The sequence below is a fragment of the Triticum urartu genome, chromosome 6A (assembly GCF_056163025.1).
Source record: "Triticum urartu cultivar PI428250 chromosome 6A, HENAU_Tu73, whole genome shotgun sequence".
NCBI classification, from domain to species: domain Eukaryota; kingdom Viridiplantae; phylum Streptophyta; class Magnoliopsida; order Poales; family Poaceae; genus Triticum; species Triticum urartu.
In genome coordinates, this window is record NC_141878.1 from 519,709,684 (window position 1) to 519,722,351 (window position 12,668).

The following is a 12,668-nucleotide window of genomic DNA, read 5'->3' on the forward strand; positions in this document are numbered from 1 at the left end:
TCGCCGGCCATGCCCCAAGAGGCCCTATTTTTGCCCAAAACACGCCCTTGGGGGCGAACGGCTGGAGATGCGCTTAGCTATAGATGCAGTTGGATAATGATCTATAGATAGAGGGATGTGATGCTCATATGTTGATTATGCCATGGATATTCACACCATGTTATCTTTCGGAGAGAAGCAACTAGTGAACCTATGGATCCCGGCCCATCTTCTTCTCATAATATTTCTATCGCAAATGATGCTTTCTTTTACTTTCTTGCTGCAATCAAATCTTCTATACAGTTGTGCTTCTAATCCCTTGTAACTAGCAATGCTAGTGAGACTGACAATCTCACTAATTTTGTTTGGGGCCAAGGTAGTATTGTATCTATGTGCGCATGTGTTGATCATTAGATTGAAGGAAATATGCCCTAGAGGCAATAATAAAGTTGTTATTTATATTTCCTTATATCATGATAAATGTTTATTATTCATGCTAGAATTCTATTAACCGGAAACTTAGAACATGTGTGAATACATAGACAAACTGAGTGTCACTAGTATGCCTCTACTTGACTAGCTCGTTAATCAAAGATGGTTAAGTTTCCTAACCATAGACATGAGTTGTCATTTGATTAAATGGGATCACATCATTAGAGAATGATGTGATTGACTTGACCCATCTGTTAGCTTAGCAAAATGATCGTTTAGTTTGTTGCTATTGCTTTCTTCATAACTTATACATGTTCCTATGACTATGAGATTATGCAACTCCCGAATACCGGAGGAACACTTAGTGTGCTATCAAACGTCACAACGTAACTGGGTGACTATAAAGATGCTCTACAGGTGTCTCCGATGGTGTTTGTTGAGTTGGCATAGATCGACATTAGGATTTGTCACTCCGTGTATCAGAGAGGTATCTCTGGGCCCTGTCGGTAATGCACATCGCTATAAGCCTTGCAAGCAATGTGACTAATGAGTTAGTTACGGGATATTTCATTACGGAACGAGTAAAGAGACTTGCTGGTAATGAGATGTGATCACGGACATGACGAGGAGTCTCGAAATGGTCGAGATATAAAGATCGATATATTGGAAGGCTATGTTTGGACATCGGAATTGTTTCGGATGAGTTCGGGCATTTACCGGAGTACCGGTGGGTTACCAGAACCCCCAGAGGAGTCAATGGGCCTTATTGGGCCTTAGTGGGAGAGAGGAGGAGGCGGCAGAGGTGGGGGCGCCCCCTCCCAAGCCCAATCTGAATTGGGAGGGGGGCCGGCCCCCCTTTCCTTCTCTCCCTCTCCCTTTTCCTTCTTCTCCTACTCCAACTAGGGAAAGGGGGAAACCTACTCCTACTGGGAGTAGGACTCCCCCCTTGGGTGCGCCATGAGAGGGACGGCCCTCCCCTCCTCCACTCCTTTATATACAGGGGAGGGGGGCACCCCATAGACACACAAGTTGATTGTTTAGCCGTGTGCGGTGCCCCCTCCACAGATTTCCACCTTGGTCATATCGTTGTAGTGCTTAGGCGAAGCCCTGCGTCGGTAACTTCATCATCACCATCATCACACCGTCGTGCTGATGAAACTCTCCCTCGGCCTCAACTGGATCAAGAGTATGAGGGACGTCACCGAGCTGAACATGTGCAGATCGCGGAGGTGCTGTAGCTTTGATACTAGGATCGGTTGGATCGTGAAGACGTACGACTACATCAACCGCGTTGTCATAACGCTTCCTCTTTCGGTCTACGAGGGTACATAGACATACTCTCCCCCTCTCGTTGCTATGCGTCTCCTAGATAGATCTTGCGTGATCGTAGGAATTTTTTTGAAATACTGCGTTCCCCAACATAGATGTGTACTCAAACTCGTGTTGATTCGATAAACCTTGAGGTCACTTGAGGAACATTGTTGCTTGCTACAAACCATTACACTTGGAGGCCCAATACCTTCCTAGTTGAAAGGAAGCACCCTCCTAGCGCACTATATATAAGTCGAGAGGAGGGCGCCGGGTTGAGGGTTGAACTCTATTGTAACATTACATGCAAATGGAAAAATGCCACACACGAGTTGGGTATTACCTCCTCCGATGAGGGCCCGAATATGTATAAATCCTTGTGCATACTCTCATTTATACCTTTGGGTAGACACAACGCTCCTCCATACACACCCTATACTATTGTCAGGAAAATAACCACTACAGGACTACTCAAATATCACAAATAAAAGACACAAAATGGTCGTTGTAAAGTCAAGCCTTGAAGAAGAATGATTGTAAGTCTTACAATGACACTCGCACTACTAGGGAAAAGCCTAGCAGTTGCGAGGGCACCTGCGCTACTAGTAAGGTGCTATAGCTAACTTGTAGGACTAGCGATGTTTGTCCCTCGCTACTACTATACATACTTAGCAGTAGCGTTGTACAGACCAACACTGCTGCTAATTAGCTGTAGCGCTTGTTTACGGCGTTGCTGCTTCCTGCTAAAGAGCACTACTACTATATTCTCACATATTTTTTTGCTACGTATTTGTGAAGTTTTTGTACAGGTTTTATACAGTATTATAATCATATTATAAACATGCAATATACTCATGATATCATATACATAATAGTCTCATCATATCATCCAACACAAATCATGTCATCACATCATAATCACGATATAACGATACAAGTTAACTGACATGTCTTATCATACATAATGTAGTACTTCTTGAGGTGCCGGTTCGGATCCCTCTCTCGCACTAGCATGAAGCTAAACTAACTATTTTTCGCTTCGGCTCTGCTATCGAACACTCTCTGGTTGTTGCTCGGAAACCGGTACACCTGGGCCTAACACTCAGGCCACTCGTCATATACTCCTGAAACCTTCTCTACGTACACGGCATAGCACTTCTTCGCCATCGATCATCTATGTACCTACATCATCGCATGATTCAATAATATGCAACATAATATATAGTTGAGCAACAGAAAGAGATAGAGCTAGCAAAAATAGAAGCAACATATCATAAACATGAATGGCAAAGTTCATCATACCCAAACTGCCCTAACTAGAGCGATCTACGCTAGTTGAGGAGGATGGTTTAATTACATCACAAAGTTTCATTGTGCATACGTTTAAAGTTTCGTCATAGAGAAAGTAGTGACTAAACAAACACATTGTCATTGTCAATCACTCCAACATGTCGTGCCAACCATCCAAATCAGGGAGGAAGTCCCCGAGTGAAGTGAAAGGCTTCAGGTCGAGGAACGTGGATCTTTTACAAATGTGACTAAACGTGCAGTCGAATTGATCAGAAGCTAAAATTAGGGGTAAATTAATAATTACTAGCAGTCTCATAAACTCCTTCGTGACCGCGTTTGTATTGAAAACCTTGTTGACTGGGTCCCAATGGTACCGGGCCCTGATGAAGTCACGCTCCTAGGGGACGGTGAACTCTGCCAAGGGGTCTGGGATCCCCAGACTTCTGTGTTCCGCGTCCTCCTTGGCCCATATGGGCCTCTTCCCCGCATAACCACGGCTTCCGAGGTGATGGCACCCCATGTTCCTCTCTTGAAGCCCCTTCATGTACTACGACTTTTCTGTGGCAGCTTCGGCAATGCAAGCCTTCTTGAATATGTTGAAATGCTCTTCCGTAATTGTCGGATTATCGTTTACAACCTTGGAGTAGGATTCCTCTTTGATGATGATCCGATGTTTCACCCTTACTTTCTAGGCAGACAACTCGCCACTAAACTTGCCCATGGCGCGTCTATTTATCTTCTTCATTGCTGGTTCTTGCCACGGTCAAGTATATTTGATTTCATTCCGGCCCGGGAACAAGAATCCATGGGCAACTTCATTAGGAGGGAGGGTTCCATATTTGGTATCTTCTTTAATTTATCATAGTTGATGGTGGCGGTTCCCCGTAGGATGTAGCCTATCTGATTGTCGTAGCACATGTGCGCTTCCGCATACTCTTTTGGATCGATATTGCCGGGGTCCACCTCCGTGACCACCAGTCTAGTAGTGTTGAGCTGGTTTGGGCATCGTATCCTCTTCGGTTTCGGTTCTATACCGGCTAATTCGCCAGTCTCAGTGCTGGTCTCGGCATCGGTGTCGGTCTCAGCGATGGTCTTGATGTCGGTCTTAGTTTCGGATGTGACAGGTAGGCATTGCAACAACTGTTTCTCCTCGAGATAGTGCAATCCGGTGTTTGCCGCCTCGTAGACGTTGCAATCACCAGAACCTTGTCCTTCATCATTGCTAGCCATGTTTCCTATGATTAAATCATCAATTAATTCTAGACCTAATAAAACGAATAATGACATAAAAAGGCCTATGTTTTTATAGGAATGTTGATTCATTCCTGTTGTGGCAATTCCCGGGCACTCGATATGTCCTAGTTTGTAGCACAGGTCATGCCAAAATTCACGAAAAATTTCAGCATGACCTTTGCTACAAAGTGCAAATCGAGCGCCTAAAATTTGCCGAAACGGAAATGAATCAACATTCCGGCAAAACATAGGCTGCTCGGAATTATTCCCTACAAACAACAAAAGGCCACTTGGTATCGAACCACTTCAATGTTGCATATAACAGGACCACTTAAGATCCTATACATGAGCAACTAACAAAAAATATGTCCTGATAAAAATTATGAACCTTAGAACTCATTTTCTGTCATATATTCCAAATTATGAACCCTAGAACTCTATTCAAATTATTTCCTAAATTTCAATCATAATAAAAATCAGTAAAAATTAAGAACCTACTAGACTTGCAACACTAATAGAAATTTATTTTTTTAATGAATTTTTCTCTAAACTAAACCCTACTGCCCTAATTAACATCTAATTCAAAAACTAAGTGTAGAAGAAAATCCAGTTAACTACTAATAGAACAAAATTCAGTTAACTTTAGTGCTCTATAATGATGAAATGAAAATAATTTAGTTAACTACTAATTTCATTCATTTAGGTCATTCATTTAACTTCACCTAATTAACCTACTATACCACTACTACTAGCAGCACTACTAACCTAATTAACCTAGTAAAACCCTACCGCCCTAACTAAAAAACATCTAATTAACATCTACTAGTACCACTACTGCCTTAACCTAATTAACATCTACTAGTACCACTATATATACTACTAGCAGCACTGCTGCAACATTTTCTTTATTTTGTTCTTTAAAAAAACATCTATGAAAACAAAAAACCAAATTAAACCATATTTCCCTAACTAAATGTTTGCTCTAACCTAGCCAACCTAGTTTACCTAGGTGTTAACCTAATGAACCAAATTAACCTAGCTAGTTAACTTAGTTAGTTAACCTGCTTAACCTAGCTAATTCCTAGGGTTCATAACTAAATTCACCTAAGTAAATTAACCTAGAGAAGAGGGGTGGGGGCTTACAGAGAGGGTGCTCGGGGGAACGGTATCGGGGAGGTGCTCGGGGGAGACGGTGGCGGGGAGGGCGTCGAGGGTGGCCCGGTGGCGTCTACGGCGGCTCTAGTGACGGCAAGATAGGCAGGGGTGTCGAGGGAGGTAGGGGCGGCGAGGAGTGGACGGGGGTGGCTCCGGGGGTGTCGAGGGCACGCAGCTCTGGTGGCGGCGATGGAGCGCGGCTCCAGTGGCGGCTCTGGTGACGACGATGGAGAAAGGGCGGCGAGGGAGAGGTAGGAGACGCGAGAAGAATGGGGAATTGGGGGGAGGAGGGACACCATAGCGCTGCTTGGGGGAACACGCTACTGCTATAGATAAGTTAGCTATAGCGCGTGTTGGGAAAACGCGCTATAGCTAAAGTAGCTATAGCGCTTTCGTCAAAAGGCACTACTGCTATTGCTTTTATTTTTTATCTTTCTTTAATTTTAATTTTTCTGTTTTCTTTCCTTTTTATTTTTTTTCCTTTTCTTAGTTGCAGCATCGTCGCCTTAAAATGCACTGCTACTATTTGATTAGCAGTAGCGCAGTCCGTAGACGAGTGCTACTACTATACCAAACCTGGCGGCAACGGTGTAATAGTCATAGTAGTAGTAGTTTTTATGAAGGGCCCGCTACTGCTATTTATATAGCAATAGAGGCCTTTATCACCCCGCACTACTATTAGATAGCAGTAGCACCTTGTTTTAACAAGCGCTACTGATAAGACTCTGTGTATAAGCTTTTCCGTAGTAGTGTCGTCACAATGTACTCTTGATTGAAAGTAATATGGCTAACATAGATGGAGGTGGATATGGATTTGGGTTGTCTGCTATAGATGGGAATGGAGGCAGCATGCCAGCTCTTGGTGAATGAATTGCATCCCTCCTTTGGCAAAGGGCTTCCCTCTCCTTTATAGGGTGTAGAGCAGCGAAATAGGGTTTAATTCGGAGCTCCTATGATGCGAACCAGCCTATGGCCCTGACGGTTTCCTGGACTAGAGGGTGCTAACCACGTAGGCATGTTAGTCATGGGCCCTACCAAGGACCCCAGGAAACCGTAGAATGGGCCATGTTTGCCATGACCCATAGCGTACTCAAGATGGAATCCTCCAAAGACTTGGCACACACTTCAAGAAACATTTGAATCATCGACAAGCTTATGCCTAGATGTAACCGACCTACATGTAACCCTAGGTACCCCAGGTCCCTACATAAGCCGAGGGGTTCGGTCCGTAGGGTTTAGTGAGAAAACATACACACACGATCTCGAGTTAGATCATCCTATACTTCGTACTTCATCCCAAATTAATACAATAGAAGCATGATATAGGGTTTTACCTACTCGAGAGGACCCGAACCTGGGTAAAACATCGTGTCCCTCTTCATCCTGTTACCATCAAGATAAGATCACTAGCTCGGGACCCCCTACCCAAGATGTGCTGGATATTTAACACCAACATGCCCTTTTACGGAAGTCATCAGGGTGGATTATGTCACAGATAAAGTGACGGCTAACAGGAGCGTCAGTACGAGCAGTCATGATTGTACTACACACCGTCTTCTCCTCTGGACATTGCTTTGGCGACTCTGGTTGATTGGATTTGATCTTCACGACCATTATATTCCTTTTATGAGTTGATTTATCACCTCAAAACCCCATTTTTGCAAGAAAAAATAAACAAGGATCTTCGCAATTCTTAGTTATTAGTAGGCATATCAAAGTGATTATCTTAGAAAAACCTGAGAATGTCTGGTCTAAACATGGGGGAAAACGAGTGAGAAAGCCAGTATCAAGGGCATCGGCCCATCGGCCAACACGTACCACTCGGGGGAGCATACTGCAAAGAACTAATGATAACCTAGCCCTACACAGAGCCATGATACCACTGAGAATCTGGCCTAGCTGCCACGAAGAACTCACTAAACATGTACATGGCCACTATCGGTGTCAAAACCGGCAGATCTCGGGTAGGGGGTCCCGAACTGTGCGTCTAAGGATTGATGGTAATAGGAGACAAGGGACACGATGTTTTACCAGGTTCGGGCCCTCTAGTCAACCAGGACTCCCTCAGTAGCCCCTCAACCAGGCTTCAACGACGATGTGTCCGGCGCGCAAATTGTCTTCGGCATTGCAAGGCGGGTTCCTCCTCCGAATACTTCAAAGTAGTCCTCGAACACAGAAAACGTGTCCGACTCTTCAAGACGGGCACCACACATAGCCGCAAAGAGTATAATATTTCACAAGTCCCATCTACTGACAAGTTTTTGTAGCGAGACGTTACGTCCCTGCCCGGTCATTATTTTGAACCGTTTTTAGCCTCTCGCTCCATGTTTCAAGGTGCGGTTTTCATTGGCACGTCTTGTCGAAGCAGAGATCATCTCCGCTTATCGCGGGATTCTCATCAATGCGGGGGTGGGTAATCCAACCACGCCGTCCGCACGACCCTTGGGGAATAGGCGAGTTTTAAGGCGAGTGGAGCTTGATATTCACTGCCTTCTTCCTCTCCGCCCATCCGTTCTCGAGCTCCAACACCCAAGATTCCATCCTTTCCGCCTCCAAGAAGCACTCTGACCATGTCCGGATCTGGAACGCAGGGCAAGTTGATGGCGTCCTCCGTCACGGAGGGGGACATCACAGAGCTCCAGGAAGCGGGGTACTTGGCCCAGGGAATCGCCCACCGGCTTCCGGCCAAGGGGAAGATCGTCCCCACCCTAGAGCCCAACAAGAGGGTGGTATTCATCCCCCACTTAATCCGCGGGTTAGGATTTCCCCTCCACCCCTTCGTCCATGGAGTCATGTTCTACTATGGCCTAGATTTCCATGATCTAGCCTCGAATTCTTTCCTCAACATCTCGGCATTCATTGTCGTGTGCGAGGCCTTCCTCCGCATCCCACCCCACTTCGGATTATGGCTGAAGATCTTCAATGTGAAGCCGAAAGTGGTGGACGGTTAACATGCGGAGTGCAGAGGTGCCATGGTGAGCAAACTATCCAATGTCACATGGCCCACTGGCACCTTTGTGGAAAACGCAAGGGGTGGCAGCAGCAGTGGTTTTATATCACTGAGCCCCGCGACACCACCTAGGCCGCGGCTCCTGAATTCAGGTTCGGGCCCCCAATGCGGCTTACCTCCTGGCTAAAAAGGGCCTGGACTGGTCGTCGTTAGACGAGATATCAGCGTTGTAGGCACGCGTCAAGAGCATGGTGCACAAGAACATCAAGCTTGTCAATGTGATCCAGGTGATGCTTTTTCGCCGGATCCTTTCCTGCCAAAGCCGGACTTGCCATTTGTGGGAGTTCGATCTTGCCAAGCACCAGACCTTGCAACAGTTCTTCGGCTCCACGCACGAAGGTATCTGGAAGGTGCTTTTCAAGGATAATCAGACGTGGTCGCTGACGTCCGAGGACCGCAGATATGACCTGACCTATCTAGCCAGTCAGGTAAGTTCTTCATACTTCAAGGTGTATCTCTTCCTGTGCATTCAAGGAAGATGTCTAAGTTTCTCCATTTGTCTTTTCAGAGCTGGATAAAGAAGGCGGAGTGGATCCAGTGTCCGGCTCCGCTGCCCGAAAACCCAGCTATACCGCTCCTGACGAAGATGCTGGTTCCGGCGCCCTACCAGGCGTCGGGGAAGAAGCGGCCTCCGTCGTAAAGGAACTTCGAATGCAACATCCGAACACGCCGAAACCCACTCCTCCCCCGCCGAGAACGACGAGGAGGAGGAGGAAAGCAATTCTCCCCCTGAGGAGGGAAGGAAGAAAAGGGCGGCCTCCACAGATCTAGAGGCAGAGGCAGAGGCGTCCAAGAAAGGGAGAGTCTCCCATGCGGACGATTCCAAATCGGACACCGACAGTAGCCCTGAGTGGCATCCCAGGAAGAAGCCCCTGGCCGGATCGTAAGTACTCAAAGGCACTTATACACATATATATCCAGCTCCTTTACTTTGTGGTTTTAATATGTTGAATCATGCGATGCAGTCCGGCTCTCGCCCACCTCCAGCGATCCTCATCTTCGGGGAATTCGCTGGAGCCAAATGTGATGGACAGCGGGTCGCTTCCGCCGGCCTCCTCCCCCAAGACTACAGATGACGCTGAAGTGTTGTCCCGAAGGACCATCCCAGGCTAGGGAGAGGTACAGGAGGCTGCCGAGGTGGTGCCAGAGGGTGATACCTCGGCCGCCGGACACATGGGGGAGCAGACCCCCCTGGAGACTGGCGATGGGGTCCATATCCAATTAGGCCTCGAGCCGAATACTATTCCGGAGGCCCGTACGGCTCCAGAATTAGGTAAGCAGCCTCCTTCGAAAGAAGGAGGTGCATCTATTCCGCTGGTGATCTCTGTCCATCTGATGGCACCGAATACTCCACTCGAAGCGCTCCAAGGTGCTTCCATTGTATAAGAACATCGTATCCTTACGGGTATGGTGGTTGAGAGGGTTCAGTCCGCTATGAGCGGACTGACCAAAGCCTGCGCCAGCCTTCTAACAGGCTTTGAGGTACGTGATGCAATTATGCAAAAAGAACATTGTAGTATAGACAATAGCCCCTGAGACTCTGTCCGGTGTTTGAAAAGAAAGGCCGGACAGAGGATCGAATAATTTTCGCCGGAGACTAATCATATATGTCTATGCGAATAAGCAGGCTTTGATGCTGGTTGCGACCTCCCATTCTGCCGAAGTAGCCGAACTGAAGCAGAGGCTGGAGCAGGGCGATGAAGAGCTCGGCCATGTCAAAAAATAGCTTGAGGACAAGAAAGGTATGCAATGGCCTATTCAGATTTTTAAAATGATAAGAATTGTTTTTGTAGATCACGTTAATATGATGCTTCATAGGAGCTGCGACCGAGGTGGAGTCCCTCCAGAAGGCTCTGAGCGAGGCCTAGAAGAAGGCGGAGAAGGAACAAGCCGCCTGCAAGAAACACGAGTCAAGGGCCAGGAAGGTTCAGCAGGAGCTCGAGGATGTCGTAAAGAAGTGCGAGTCCTTGGAGCGCAAGATTGCGGACCAAGAGTCTGAACTTGCTAAGGCCCACCAAAGCGCACAAGATGCCCGGGTTGAACCCCAGGGCACCCTTCGGGAAATCCAGGAGGCCAAGCAAATTGCGGCGGGTAAGACCTTTATTATGTAGAGCAAATTTGTGAAGAAAAGATACCTCTTACTGACCCGGATTTGGAGTTCTCCAGGAGCGTTTGCGGATCTGCCTCGTAGTGTTGCTGATGCTGCAGAGTTCTTCCGAGCCAAAGAGGGGAGCTCATTGGAGAAGCTGTTCTGGTCGCAATACCTGGCGCCAGAGCATCCGGTGGCCCTCAGCGATCAGCTGAAATAGCTGTCCGAACTGCATAGGGTGGCCGGATTGGCCATGAAGGATTTAATAATCCATCCATGGCCTGCCAAAGCCGTGCCTAGCAGCCACTTCGGGCTCGTGAAGCGGCTGGTCGATGTGTACCCTCGACTTGATGCTATAAAGTGATCGGTCTGCATCGAAGGTGCGCGGATGGCCTTCGCCCGTGTCAAGGTACAATGGGCGAAGATGAACGTCGTCAAGCTCGCGACCGAGGGGCTGCCTGAGGGCAAAGAGCACCGCACGCCCGAGCGCTATTTTGATGACGTCCTGGAAAGATCCCGCATTGTAGCGGGCTAGTGTGCGAAGGACATTATGTTTGAATTAATGTATTCATGTTTATCCAGTCTTGTGTTATGGAACAAAGCCTATATGTAATATATTGCTTGTTGTTTTTTCGAAAATATTTCCTCCTGTGCGGCCGTTTATTTAAATCTGAGAGTTGGCCAGTCATCGGCTTAAACCCCCACATAGATAGTACGGGGGTGTTCGGATTGGAACCTAAACACACTTGACCCAAGAGTTTGGTCCTTCAAGGAGGTGTTTAGTGCATCGAACCAGGCAATCAGACTATGTTGCTTTATCACCCTCACTTAGCCATAGGAGTTTGAAAAATAGGAGTGTAGGCGCAACCCATAGTTTGTTTATCTGGACTAGGGGCTATAAACACCTGATCGGGTGGAAGCCGATTCGTCGAATAATGTGGAAAAAATCGCAAGAGATTTTAGCCATCGAATAGCTGACCAGCTCTCGCCGTATCATGACGGTCAGTTTTCGGCTTTCTCTACTGAGGTTTTTATCCAGACGAACCAGAAACACAATCGCAATATTTCTCCCTTACTACCCTAGCCGATAAAACGGAACGTAAGGTAGCAAGCATAGGAGCCGGGCAACCCAACTATTGACCAAAGACATGATTCGGAGCCGATGCATATAATGCAATATTCGGGGCGCCAAATTGTACTGTAAAAATTGTTCGGACTTGTTGCCAACATACGGAGCGCAATGGAGCCCCTGGCAAGTTAAGTCGTACTAAAGTGTACGGGTGATAACCCATAAGTATAGAGGATCGCAACAGTTTTCGAGGGTAGAGTATTCAACCCAAACTTATTGATTCGACACAAGGGGAGCCCAAGAATATTCTCAAGTATTAGCAGCTGAGTTGTCAATTCAACCACACTTGGAAACTTAATATTTGCAGCAAAGTGTTTAGTAGCAAAGTAATATGATAGTGGTGATAACGGTGGCAAAAGGTAACAATAGTAAAAGCAATGTTTTTGGTATTTTGTAGTGATGATAGCAATATCAACGGAAAAGTAAATAAGCGAAGAACAACATATGGAAAGCTCATAGGCAATGGATCGGTGATGGAGAATTATGCCGGGTGCGGTTCATCATGTAACAGTCATAACCTAGGGTGACACAGAACTAGCTCCAGTTCATTGATATAATGTAGGCATGTGTTCCGAATATAGTCATACGTGCTTATGGAAAAGAACTTGCATGCCATCTTTTGTCCTACCCTCCCGTGGCAGTGGGGTCCTTACGGAAACTAAGGGATATTAAGGCCTCCTTTTAATAGAGAACTGGAACAAAGCATTAACACATAGTGAATACATGAACTCCTCAAACTACGGTCGTCACCGGTAAGTATCCCGATTATTGTCACTTAGGGGTTAACGGATCATAACACATAATAGGTGACTATAGACTTGCAAGATAGGATCAAGAACACTCATATATTGATGAAAACATAATAGGTTCAGATCTGAAATCTTGGCACTCGGGCCCTAGTGACAAGCATTAAGCATAGAAAAGTCATAGCAACATCATTCTCAGAACATAGTGGACACTAGGGATCAAACCCTAACAAAACTAACTCGATTACATGATCGATCCCATCCAACCCATCACCGTCCAACAAGCCTACGATGGAA